Genomic DNA, 12,795 nt, shown 5'->3' on the forward strand with positions numbered 1-12,795 from the left:
AATGCACTTAAATAGTGAAAGATTATGACAACAAGTCATTGTAATTTTAGAAGGGTTGGTATCATTACATTCATAGGGTCCTCAATGCTTCCAACTACTCACTCGACAACTTGCAGTTTCAACTAACTGTATTTGTATAGTTAATTTTCATTCATAGGATAGCTTTAGATGGTTGACTGGTCTATTTAATGGCATTTTCAAGTTGATGAAAATGCCCGAGGATTGGAGATGGAGTACTATGATCCCTCTATATTAGAACAAGGGTGACATTTAGAGTTGCAGCAACTATAGGGGTATTAAGTTATTGAGCCACACTATGAAGATTTGGGAGAGAGTGGTCGAGTTTAGGTTGAGAAGGTTAGTGACTATCTCGGAGAACCAGTTTGGATTTATGCCTGGGCGCTCGACGACAGAGGAAATCACCTGGTGCGGAGACTGGTGGAACAGTATAGAAAAAGGAAGAAGGACCTGCACATGGTATTTATCAACTTGGAAAAGACGTACGACAAAGTCTCTAAGGAGGTTGTTTAGAGATGTTTGGATGTGAGTGAAGTCCTTGTGGCGTATATCAGAGTAATCAAGGAACTGCATGATGGATCTAAGACTCAGGTTAGGACGGAGGGAGGAGATTCAGAGCATTTGTCTGTCTTGACAGGGTTGGATCAGGGATCTACTCTTAGCCCATTTTTGTTTGCTTTGGTGATAGATGTGTTGACCCGGCATATTCAAGGAGAGGTTCCTTGGTGTATGCTTTTTGCAGATGATGTAGTTTTGATTGATGAGACACGAAGGGGGGTGAATGATAAACTATAGGTGTGGAGACAGACCCTTGAGTTTAAGGGGTTTAGGTTGAGTAGGAGCAAGAAAGAGTATTTGGAATACAAGTTTAATGACATGAAGCAGGAGAACGAGGTGGTTGTAAGGTTGGATTCCCAGGAGGTGTGTAAGAGTGATAATTTCAAGTATGTTGGGTCCTTGATTCATGAGAACGGTGATATTGGGGCGGGATGGATGAAGTGAAAGCTCGTCTCGGGGGTGTTGTGTGACAAAAAGGTGCCACCTAAGGTTAAAGCCAAATTCTATAGGGTGGCAGTCTGTCCGGCCATATTGTATGGAGCAGAGTATTGGCCAGTCAAAAACTCTCACATTCAAAAATTAAAAGTGGGGAAATGTAGATGTTATGTTGGATGTGTAGGCTTACTAGGGGTGATAGCATTCGGAATGAGGAAAAAAGTTAGAGTGGCTTCGGTGGAGGACAAGATGCGGGAGGTTCGATTGAGATGGTTTGGGCACGTGATGAGAAGGGGCACGGACGCCCTGGTTCATAGGTGTGAAAGGCTTGCGTTAGATGGCTTCAGGCGGGATAAGGATAGGCCGAATAAATAATGGAGAGAGGTAATTAGGCGGGACATGGAGCATTTACAGCTTACTGAGGATATAACCCTAGATAGGAAGATCTGGAGGAGGTGAATTAGGATAGAAGGCTAGTGCCAGTTTGGGTTTGTTGGGGTAGCGCTTTACTTGGTGGGTGTATTATTCTTTTTATGCCACCATGTTGCATGCTTTATTACGAATATGTTTACTATTATTTGTTTATTATTCATTGTGAGTGGCGTATTTATGTCTTCTTATCTTGTTCTGTGCTTCATTACAAATTTGGTTATTATCTCGTGTCTTGAGCTGGGGTCTATCAAAAATATCCTTGCTACTTCTTCGGAGGTAGTGGTATGGATTGCGTACATCTTACCCTCCCCAGACCCCACTATGTGAGAATACACTAGGTTTGTTGTTGTTGTTGTTGATATCGTTCGGTTCCAATAAAAAATACATCCCAAAGTGGCTCATATTTTTATATCATCCTTACTGCAAAATCATTTAGCAAAAGGCATTATGTTTCAAAAATTTCCAAGGTCATAAGGTGGATATTTAGTCATTCCTGGGAGATTGAGTTTCACAACCTAACTACTCAAGTATAAGAAGAGCTATTTTGAAAGATTGAGTTGTTTTGGGTCACTTCATTTTAATGCACTTGATTAGTGAAATATTATGACAACAATTCATTATGATTTTAGAAGGGTAGGCATCATTACATGCATAGGGTCCTCAATGCTACCAACTACTCAGTCGACAACTTGCGGTTTCAACTCACTGTATTTGTATAGTTAATTTTCATTCATAGGATATCGTTCGTTTCCAATACAAAAAATATACAAAAGCGCCTCGTATTTTTATATCATCCTTACTGCGAAATAATTTAGCAAGATGCATTACGTTTCAAAAATTCCCAAGGTCATAAACTGGATATTTAGTTATTCTTGGGAGATTCAGTTTCGCAACCTGACTGCTCAAGCATAGGAAGAGCTATTTTTGAAGATTGAGTTGTTTTGGGTCAATTCATATTAATTCACTTGAATAGTCAAAGATTATGATAACATGTCATTGTAATTTTAGAGGGGTAGTCATCATTACATGCATAGGGTCCTCAATGCTTCCAACTACTCACTCAACAACTTGCAATTTCAACTCAAATATAATCAAATTTTACTGTGCCGATATCATTTGGTTCTATTAGAAAATACGTAACAAAGTGCCCCGTATTTTCATATCATCATCACTACGAAATCATTTAGAAAGACGCATAACATTTCAAAAATATTCAAGGTCATAAGGTGGATATTTAGTTATTCGTGGGAGATTCAGTTTCGTAATATGACTGATCAAGCACAAGAGGAGCTATTTTGGGTCACTTCATTTTAATGCACTTGAATAGTGAAATATCATGACAACAAGTCATTGTGTTTTTGAGGGGTAGGTATCATTACATGCATAAGGTCCTCAATGTTTCCAACTACTCACTCGACAACTTGCTATTCCAACTCACTATATTTGTAAAGTTAATTTTAATTGTGCCGATATCGTTCAGTTCTAATAGAAAATACGTAACATAACTCCCCGTATTTTTATATCATATTTTTTTTACCTACGAGATCTTTTAGAAAGATCCATACCCCAAAAAAATATATATTTTCAAAGATTATGAGGTGGATTTTGAGTCATTCTCGATTACATGATTAATTGCATTCAACAACTGTAATTTCAACACATTGTCAATCCTGAATCTCAATAGACCCAAAAATTATTTCTTATACCGTGTCATTCATAAATTTGCATCCAAATTATACAAATAAGCCCCGCAAAAAAATCACATTTTTTGACTAACATTAATCTACAGTATCTTAAATGGTTATTAATGCATTAACAAGCCATGTATAAATATGTGTTGAACATCACGTTCTTGCATGTATTTGTAGTCCTCGAATCATAACACAAAAAAAAAATTAAATTGCAAAATGGAAAGAACACCCATTAGAGGAACGAATTTTGTAGGGGGTTGCAATTCCCCTGATGTGCTAGAGAAACTTTATAAAGAACGCAAAAAAAAAATGCGATGTACTTGAGGATAAGCTCACCGAGTTCATTAAGAGTTTGTACACGTGGAAAGGAAGTGCCTATGTTGAAAAGATCTCTCTTAATGGATGAAACCCCTTCACAAAATTACTTAATGTCTATCAGAAAATACTTCGTGAATTCCTTCTTGCTCGATCCCTTAGAAGAGACACAATAGTCCGGGGGGCCCAATCAAGGCGAGACAAGCGATGCTGCTTTACGTACCAGATCAACAAAGAGGGCGTGTTCTAGGGTTATAGTGTTGTAGGCAGTTTAGCCCTCATGTTGAATTTTTTGAAGTATTACTAATTTAAGTTTTTTCTTTTAATTTTGGAAAGTGAATGTAATTTACAATCTTCTTACAGATGCTAATAATATGAAAAGTAAATGATTTTTACTAATACCCGTAAGAGATTACAAAATAAATCGTCAAAATGCATAGGATTCCATAAGAACTATATATGAAAATAAAAAAAAACAAGACACACTTAAATCAATGTTTTTACCTTCTCATTCATTTGTTGTTGTTAAGCCTAATCCCCCTGAAAAACTTTTAGTTTCACAATTTTTTATTTGAAATTAAGAAAGATTAAATATGTTTGTTATAATATAAAGTTGTGCATTGAACATTCCTAATTTGATTGTACTATAATTACATGTATTTTGTTATACTCGTTACTTTAGGTTTTAAAGCCTATCGGACCTAACCAATCCCATTAGGATGACTACATTTAAATTGCAAAAAAAGATTACCCTATCCAAAAAGTTTGATTAAATTTAAGTTGTTTCTTATAAAACAACAGAATTGAAAGTATAATAATTTGTTTAATTAAAACGAAATACTTCATTAGGACATGAATTCAGAACCCAACACATACTACTGACAAAAAAAATAGAAATGGCTTGATACTTCTTCCAAAGAAATAAGTATCATGAAAAGAGGAGGTTCCAACTATACAAAATTGGTGCTTCTTAACTTGAAGGACAAATAAATTTATCTTGATCCAAGCGAAAGCGATCACACGTTACCTTTCGTAGCACCTCCAACCTCTCTTCGCAAGTGTTAACCTGAATCCTCATGAACTCTAGAAGGTCCTCTAACCTTCTCAGTTGTTCTTCTAGGTCAATAATTTTTTGAAGTAGTTGCGGTATCATTTTGTACGCCATCAGAAATTTCTTCAGTAGGCTGGACACAAACACAAAACAGTATTGGTAGGGCAAAACATAAATACAAAAAATGTTAGGATTAAGAGAATAGATGATAGTTTCAATTCATACCTTCATATCTTTAACAACTGCAACCGGAATATATATAGTTGTATTGATAAGGTTAACTACATGATTCCCTATGTGGTCACGGTTTAAATAGACATGAATTTTCAATGTACGCATTAATGGTTTTGGTTGGCCCAAGAACGCCTAACCATGGTATAAGTGTCTTGGGAAGTCAAACCCTACTTTACAATTTAAAATAAATTATCTTTCACTGAAAATGTAATGGTTACCTATCGGAGAAGATTTAAGTTCTTTAATGTATGTTAATGTTTGAAATTCTCATTCGTTAGTTACTTTGGACAGAATGTCAATATTCCACGCTAAAGAAAATATTCGACTTTTCAATAACCCTTTGTTAAAGGTTGAAAATTGTTCAAAGTTTAGTTTTTGACAAAATTTCAATCTTCTACTTATGTTAAAGCAACTCAAGCATTAACATTAAAATGGATTTCAGGGAGGGGGGGGAGGTTGAACAATTTCACTCCGCTATTCAAAATTAAAATGTAAATATAACTAATTGACATCAAAGAAACAAAGGGTTTGTATAAATATATACAACCATACAAGCAATCTTTCATTGCAAAGAAAAAAATTGAGCAACATAACACATTTTCCTTCAATTTCCAACATTCAAAGCTCAGTGACCCATGGTCCGCCAAACAGCCATGGCACTTTGAATCTACAAGGGTCTTCCAACCCATCTGCCTCTTCCAGCGTCCAAATCTCTTCCAATCCTAAACAAAGATATAAGGAAGTGGACCTACTTCTTCCATTTTACTCTCAGCTTCATGACATCAAAATAGAGCTTGATGCCTTAACGCGATGCATGGATAGTTTTGAGCGTAACCATAATGTCATGATCAAGTCCATGGAGAAAATGATAGATAGAATTATGATGTTGACTCCAAGATCCTCCCTTCCACCTCCAAGTTCATCCATCGTACCCCTCCCTCTAAGGAGAAAATAGAAGTTCTGTAAAGAAATTTTTAATATGTTAATGTTATTTTAACTTTCTTGACTTAATGAAATTCATCGTTCTGTTTTAGCTTTATTGTCTGATTCATATAAGTAGGCGATAAGCCATTTATACCATCCGGCGAAGATCTTAATGTAACTTCAAATATAAATTTTGAAAATAATAGAAATATCACAAGAATAATAAACTATAGGAATTAATGCTTTTGGTTTGCCCAAGCACGCCTAAGCAATCACATTTAGGAATAAAGCTTTGTTATGCTAATTGTTGTCTATATTGATTACTAAGAAGAAAAGGAAATGGAGTCATTCAATTACAAATGACTGATGAAAACCATCAAAAGCTAGGATTACATTCTTGGAAGGAGCTTTTACATAAAACATTCTTAATTGCAGGCTCTTCCACCCTTACTTGTAGGGTAGCAATTTCAGTGCATACATCCTGTCCTGAAGTTGTTTCCTCTTCCCTTCATGTCCGCTAAAGTAGCCTTCAACATACTTATTTCTGAATCTCGCAGATCAAGCAAAGAAGTTAGAGTCTGTATCTCTTTCTTCAGTCGATTCTGTTCATTCATAAGATCACGCACCAGAGACTTAGGCTCTTCATCACACGTCCTGAGAAGGCATTCACTTTCCTTGTGATCTGAGTTGCCATACATTCCCTTCACTAAAATAGCATAACTTTTGGATGCTCAATGTTGAAGTACACCCAGAATTTACATATCCAAGACCAATAGGGTAGCACATTCCTTATAAAGTTGACATCGATGAAAGTGCTCATATACGCAACAACAATGGTCGGAAGGCTAACCTTCTTGTACTCAAATAGCATCTCCATTAAAAATAGATTTGCACTAGTCAGAGTGGTCTCCTTTTCAGATCTAGGAAGCAAGGTACTTTTCACCACCTCATACAACAATTAAAAGTCTCTCCTAATAACTCTTTTGTCTTATCTTTCAAGGTGTGATCCCTAAGGAACACCACACAATTTTAAAAACTTTGAAAATACCTTCATCGACTTTACGCATTTGATTCTTGAAGTTGGGACGCAAAGGATTTCAGCGAGAATCTCTTTATCCAAACCTATTTTCTTACCATTTACTAGAGAGGTTAGATACAGACCATTGGAAGAAATTTCCAGATTTTGATAAAACATCTTCACCTCTTCTTAATATAGATAGAGTGCATCTAACTCGAGCAAGTGGTCCCAATTTTGGTACTTTAACATATTGACTACCTCTCTCGCTTCTGGTACCATGGGATCAATAATTTGTCTTCCTAAAAATACCTGAAGCTTAAGACTCTCTTCATCTTTGTTTGGTCTTTTTGACACACTTGAACAACAGTCAGGTGATTTAGCAGTGTCGTGACATATCCCTTTTCTATTAGTGTTGTCTTTTGGTCCTTTAGTGTTTATTTTCCTTTCATCGGTTAAATCAACATAGACTGTATCTATTTGCTCTTTTACTTCTCTTCTTTCAGTGATTCCCATGCTACGTCTTCTACTTTTTGATAAATACAGATCAGGTAGAAGTAAAGGTTTGTTGTTGGAGTTATTCTGACTAGTGCCTCCTACCTTTATCCTTATGGCTTTAAAAAGAACTCACTATTTTAGAGTAGTTTAGGATCTTGTAAGAAGGGTCTGATGAGGTTTGATGAGAGAGGTTTATCAAGAAGTGAGAGAAAATAATCTAAATTTGGGCTTAAATGAGACACGAAGGAGCGACTAAAATTATAGGAGTACGATGTGTCTGAGGACATGTGTCTGGATAGATGGACACGACTGTAATTCAATTAGTGAGTCAGGCGTCAAAACAAACACACTCTTGAATCATCAATTGACGAGTTGGATTCAGTCAAACCAGAGTCGACTAGAACTAAAAATCAACCAAAATCAACATTCCATCAGAGTGGAGACACAATGGATGCTTTCCAAAATATATATATCCAAACTAAATATACTTATATAATTTAGGTTAATTTTTATAAAAATAAAAAATTATGTGACCACTCAATTTATGTTCTTAAATTCATGTTTTTTTAAAAAAAGTCATATTTAATTTTTTAAATCTATTTTGATTTTATAAAGATAACTAATAATTTCATTTTATAAATCTATTTTTAACTTATAAAACTTCCATATGCCTATATCATACGGTCTGGACATTACCCTTTGTCACTCAACTAATAAAAATATCTCACTAAAGTCATTTATCTTTTTTGTTTTGTTCCAATAATGTCACATTTTCCTTACAAACCAATAATTGCTACAATAGTCCTTATTCTAAGAGAAAAGAAAAATAACCAAAATCAACACTAAAGTTAATTTTTGAATTGGGATGATCCATATTATTTAACAATAGGTAACACAAAGATAGGTTCTAGCTACTAGAAAAACTATCATATAGAAATATTTTTAACTTTCAAAAATAAATTAAAATATTGATGAAGGAAATCATGATAATATCACAACTCATTCGACGTAAAATAAAATTAGAAAATTTCATATAATATTTGTGCAATTTAAAAATGTTAAAGTTTTCAAATATTATTTTTCATTGACTCGACCCTAATTACCGCCCCTTTACCCTTTGGGTGTCCCAATACATATCTGCCATCCTTTCACTACAGCAGTCGCCTATATTCACCTCATAACCTTTTAACTTCCCCTCCATTCATTTACCCTCGTTCATCTATCCACTCTTTCATCTCTCTCTCTACCTCTATAAAACCCTCGTCCATTCTCTGGCCCTGTCATATTACCAAAACTCATTCCATGGCTAATCTCTCCAAAAAATCTCATGGTAACCACTGTGATAATCAAAATCCCATCCTCATCTTTGGCTCTTCTGATAAAGCCTCTTTACATTCTGTATATACACCGTTCTCTAAAAAACGCTCTGCCTCAAGCCCCAACTCTTCAGTTAAGAAACCTAGTTCAACTAGCCGTGATCCTCTCCCTCAAGAAGACATGCATAAATTTTGGATATGTTCTCAAAAAGATACGTTTACCTCTTTTAAGAATCGCTCAGTTGTACCCGGTCAAACAGTGAATCTATACAAATTAAAAGGAGAACATTTCAATGTAAGTTCCTTTTTTAAATCTCAAGACTTGTCTTTGGTTTTTCGTCACTGTGGACATTTGGTGTATCAGAACCCCGTTCGCATGTTTTATGCAAATCTCTGCATATCTCCTGATAGTGGCGAGCTTGAAACTCTTGTGCTTGGTATGAGTATTGTACTCAATCATTTGTTGTTTGAAAAGGTGTTTTATACAAAATTCTCAAGGGTAATTCCCTTTATGGATGGCTCCTAGCCTGAAAATTTTGAAGTAATCTTTGAGGAAGCAAAAGTGGTTATGTCTGACCCGGACACAATGTCATCGAACTTTGTTCCCTGTCTCTCTGTTTTAAGTACCGTATAATCGCTCATATTATCACCACTACTTTGATTCCCAATAAAGGATCTTTTAGAAGTATAACCTATCGTGATGTGTTTGTTTTATACTGCGTGGTAAAAGGTTCAAGATAAATTGGTTGGTTTAGTTTCGAAAGTATATGCTTGAGAGTGCTATTGATGTTCATGCATCTGCTACCCTGCCGTATGGACTGTTGATTACTAGAATCCTTCTATGTTACTCTATTGACCTATTTGCATACTCACTGATGGAAGTCTCTGCCACTTATAATTCAAAAATATTTTCCAGCATGAGATACATCTTGGTAGACAACGAATGGTGCAAAAAGGACTCTACAAAATCAAAATCCAAACTTCCAAAGGTAAGCCGTTCAGTTTCTAACCCCATGCTTTATGTGCTGAAGGAAATGGAGGAGCTCAAAAACCAAATGAAGTCAATTAAAGATGGGATAATGCTGATCCAGGAGTCGAATTCCAAGATGCTGCAGCTGGGGAAGGACACATGCTCTAACATAGGCAAAGTACGGATGACTATTGACGAGTTAAAGAAAGAAGGCATCAAGCTGTTTATTAAGTTATTTTCTCGCATGGAATCCCACAAGACTGAAACCAACTCCTCAAACAACGACCTTGCCATATCTGTTCAGAACTCCTATTCCTCTTTCTCCAAGAATGTCAAGAAATCGTATGAACGCTTCTGCCATAACATGCATAAAACTCTAATATATTTTCTTATGAGATGGTAAAATAATGAATTGTTATTCAAAAGGGGGTTCTGTCCCCTTTTTTTAGGGGGGGAGGTGTAAGATATTTCTTTCACTGTCTGCCGCTATTTTGACTATTGTTTCTATTTGAAAGCTTGTTTGTCTTGTTTGTTCTGCTGTTCTTTTTTTTAATTATGTCAAAAGAAAAATAAATGCAAACATCAAGAACATTCAACTCAAAGTGAGCAAGTCGACTACAGAGGCATAGGAGTTAAGTGATGCTCCAAGGCATAAGGGTCAGCACGAAATGTAAGCAAATCGACTACAAGAACAGGGAAGTCAACTGGTGTTTCAATAAGGGGGATATTGTTAGCCCCATAAAGCCAACTGGTGTTTACTGCAGGAACATGAAATGTTTATTGTTTGACATTACTAAAAAATGTCTACCTTGATTACTAAGAAAAAGAAATTTAAGACTGATTCTAGTACAATTGTCTGATAAGAACGATGTTTCAACACAAAATAAATCTGCATCATTGAGATCAAATGTTTGAATTGTCAATAAAACGACTACAAAAAATTACTTAAAGTTTCTCACATTTTTTTTAAAAAGCTTTATACAATTGATGATCTTTAAAATTAATGCTTTTGGTTTGCCCAAGAACGCCTAATCAATCACATTGCGGAAATTTTTTTTGTTATACTAAGAGTTGTGTATATTAATTACTAAGAAGACAGAGAAACGAAGAGTCATTCAATTAGATATGTATGATGAAAACCCTAAAAAATATGTCCAAGTCTTTGAGATCAATTGTTTGAATTTTCTACAGCAAAACACTTTCATTTTCTAATGTATTTTTTTCAACAAGTTTTTCACTATTGATTATCCTTTAAAATAACTACAAAACGTAACTACACAAAATAGCTCAAAGATATATTAAAGAAGACGTTTGAGTTTTCAATTTTGTTTTATTAATGGTTGGAAGTTGTTCAAATTATATTTTTTTGAGAAAATTTCAGTCTTCCAAACTAAGTATTAATTATCTTAAACAAAATAAAACCCTTGAAAATATAACAATTTCTTAAATGCTTTGACCCTTAGAACAAGTACAAAATTTACTACCTTAGCTTTCACTTGTTTTACAAATTTTATATGCTCTTCTATTTAAATCAATAAATCAATAGGAGTTCAGCCATAGAATAACAATCAAGAATTGCTAGTGAAAATGAGCAACTACCAAAATAATACTGCAACTTCCAATCCTGGAAACTCTTCCAAACCCCAAAGGTTTTGTGCTCCCCCTAATCCTCTTTTATCACTGTGTTCTTAGATGACCGAAGTCAGAATACACGTTGATGCGTTGTGTAGAAGTATGGACGGTTTTGGCCGCAAGAAGGACCTACTTATAAGTTACATGGAAACAATGATCGATAAAATGATGAAGCCACCTCCGCTAACCTATCTCCCAGAAGTGCTATCAAACATATAATTGTCAACTTTCTTTGTTTATGTGTTTTAACATTTTTAAAGTTAGAATATTATTCTTTAAAGGTAGCCTTTCCTTTCTTCCATACCCAGAATACTTTGTTTAATTTTTATATAAAAAGTAGGTGCTAATCACAATCTTCTTCGCGATGCTAATAAACCAAAAATCAAAGGAATTTTACTACTGCCCACAAGAGATTATATAGAAAATAAACCATCCAAATTACTAGGCTTTGCTAAATAATATAAATAAAAGTAAAATAAAATAGAAATCCTTAACATATAATACTGTAGTGTTTCAGCTTCTCATTCGTTAGCAAGTCTTATACTTCTTCCCTGGTGAAATTTAAAGATTCTGAGTATTTTATTTTAAAATAAGCAAGAATTAATCCTCCTTCACACAATTTGGGATTTCAAGTGTTGAAGAGCATTGAACTAGGTAACCTTAGTGTAACGCCCTGAGTCTACACCTTGGATGTCATTTAGTGCTTACAATCTCGAAGAACCACAAGCTAACCCATGACTGGTACCTGTTGTGAGCACTGAATAATGATACTGATAACATATATAGAAATATAACTAAAATGCCTTAAGCTTCCCAAAATACTGAAATAAATACTGAATACTGATAGTAATACTAAAAAACTGAATATCTGTCTGAAATAGTCTAGTCCGAAAGTCTCTACCTTTCAGAATAGAGACTTGATGAGATAAGTCCCCAACTAACTCCAACTACTGAACATACTAAAATACTGAAATACTAAAATAATAACTCTATCCTCAAAATATGAGGACTTACCACTATAACTGTTCCTGATAGCCTGAGCTGCTAAGTACGATCAGGAGCCCGTATGTCTGAACCTATGATATGAGACATCATAACGCAAAATAAAGAGTATGCGTTAGTACTTTGAATGTACTGGTATGCTAAGTGAGGTAGATAGATATACATGGATTTATATGCTTGAGATGACGACTGATTAAATGAACATCATGAAATAACTGAATAAGAGTACATAAATAACTGAAATGCTGTAAATGTTGATTATGCAATACTGTGCATATACATAAATATATACCGTATCTAAGATCATACTAAAATTGAATACTAAGTTCTGATAACTGAGTAACTGATATCTGAGTTTACTGATAACTGTATTACTGATAACTGGGTGACTGTTTCTGACAGTCTTGATTTTTTCTAACCGAATTGAGTTCTATACTGAGTCTGAAACTGAAACTGTGGGAGTGTTCATCTAACTGACATGCCTCAATTATAAGCTGAGTTGGGGTCCAACCTGTGACCCCAATTGGAAGGATGTTAGCACCGTGCCACGAGTACTAACAATGGCTATATAGATCCACTAAAGAATCACCCACATCTGGCAGGTGAGATATGTATTACCCTCAACTTGCTGGTTGATATACTTAACCTACACTAGCTACGTAGTTTTGAAACTAAGGAACTGCTACTAAAGATCACACCCTCAG

Source organism: Capsicum annuum, chromosome 1, assembly GCF_002878395.1.
Source record: "Capsicum annuum cultivar UCD-10X-F1 chromosome 1, UCD10Xv1.1, whole genome shotgun sequence".
Lineage (NCBI taxonomy): Eukaryota > Viridiplantae > Streptophyta > Magnoliopsida > Solanales > Solanaceae > Capsicum > Capsicum annuum.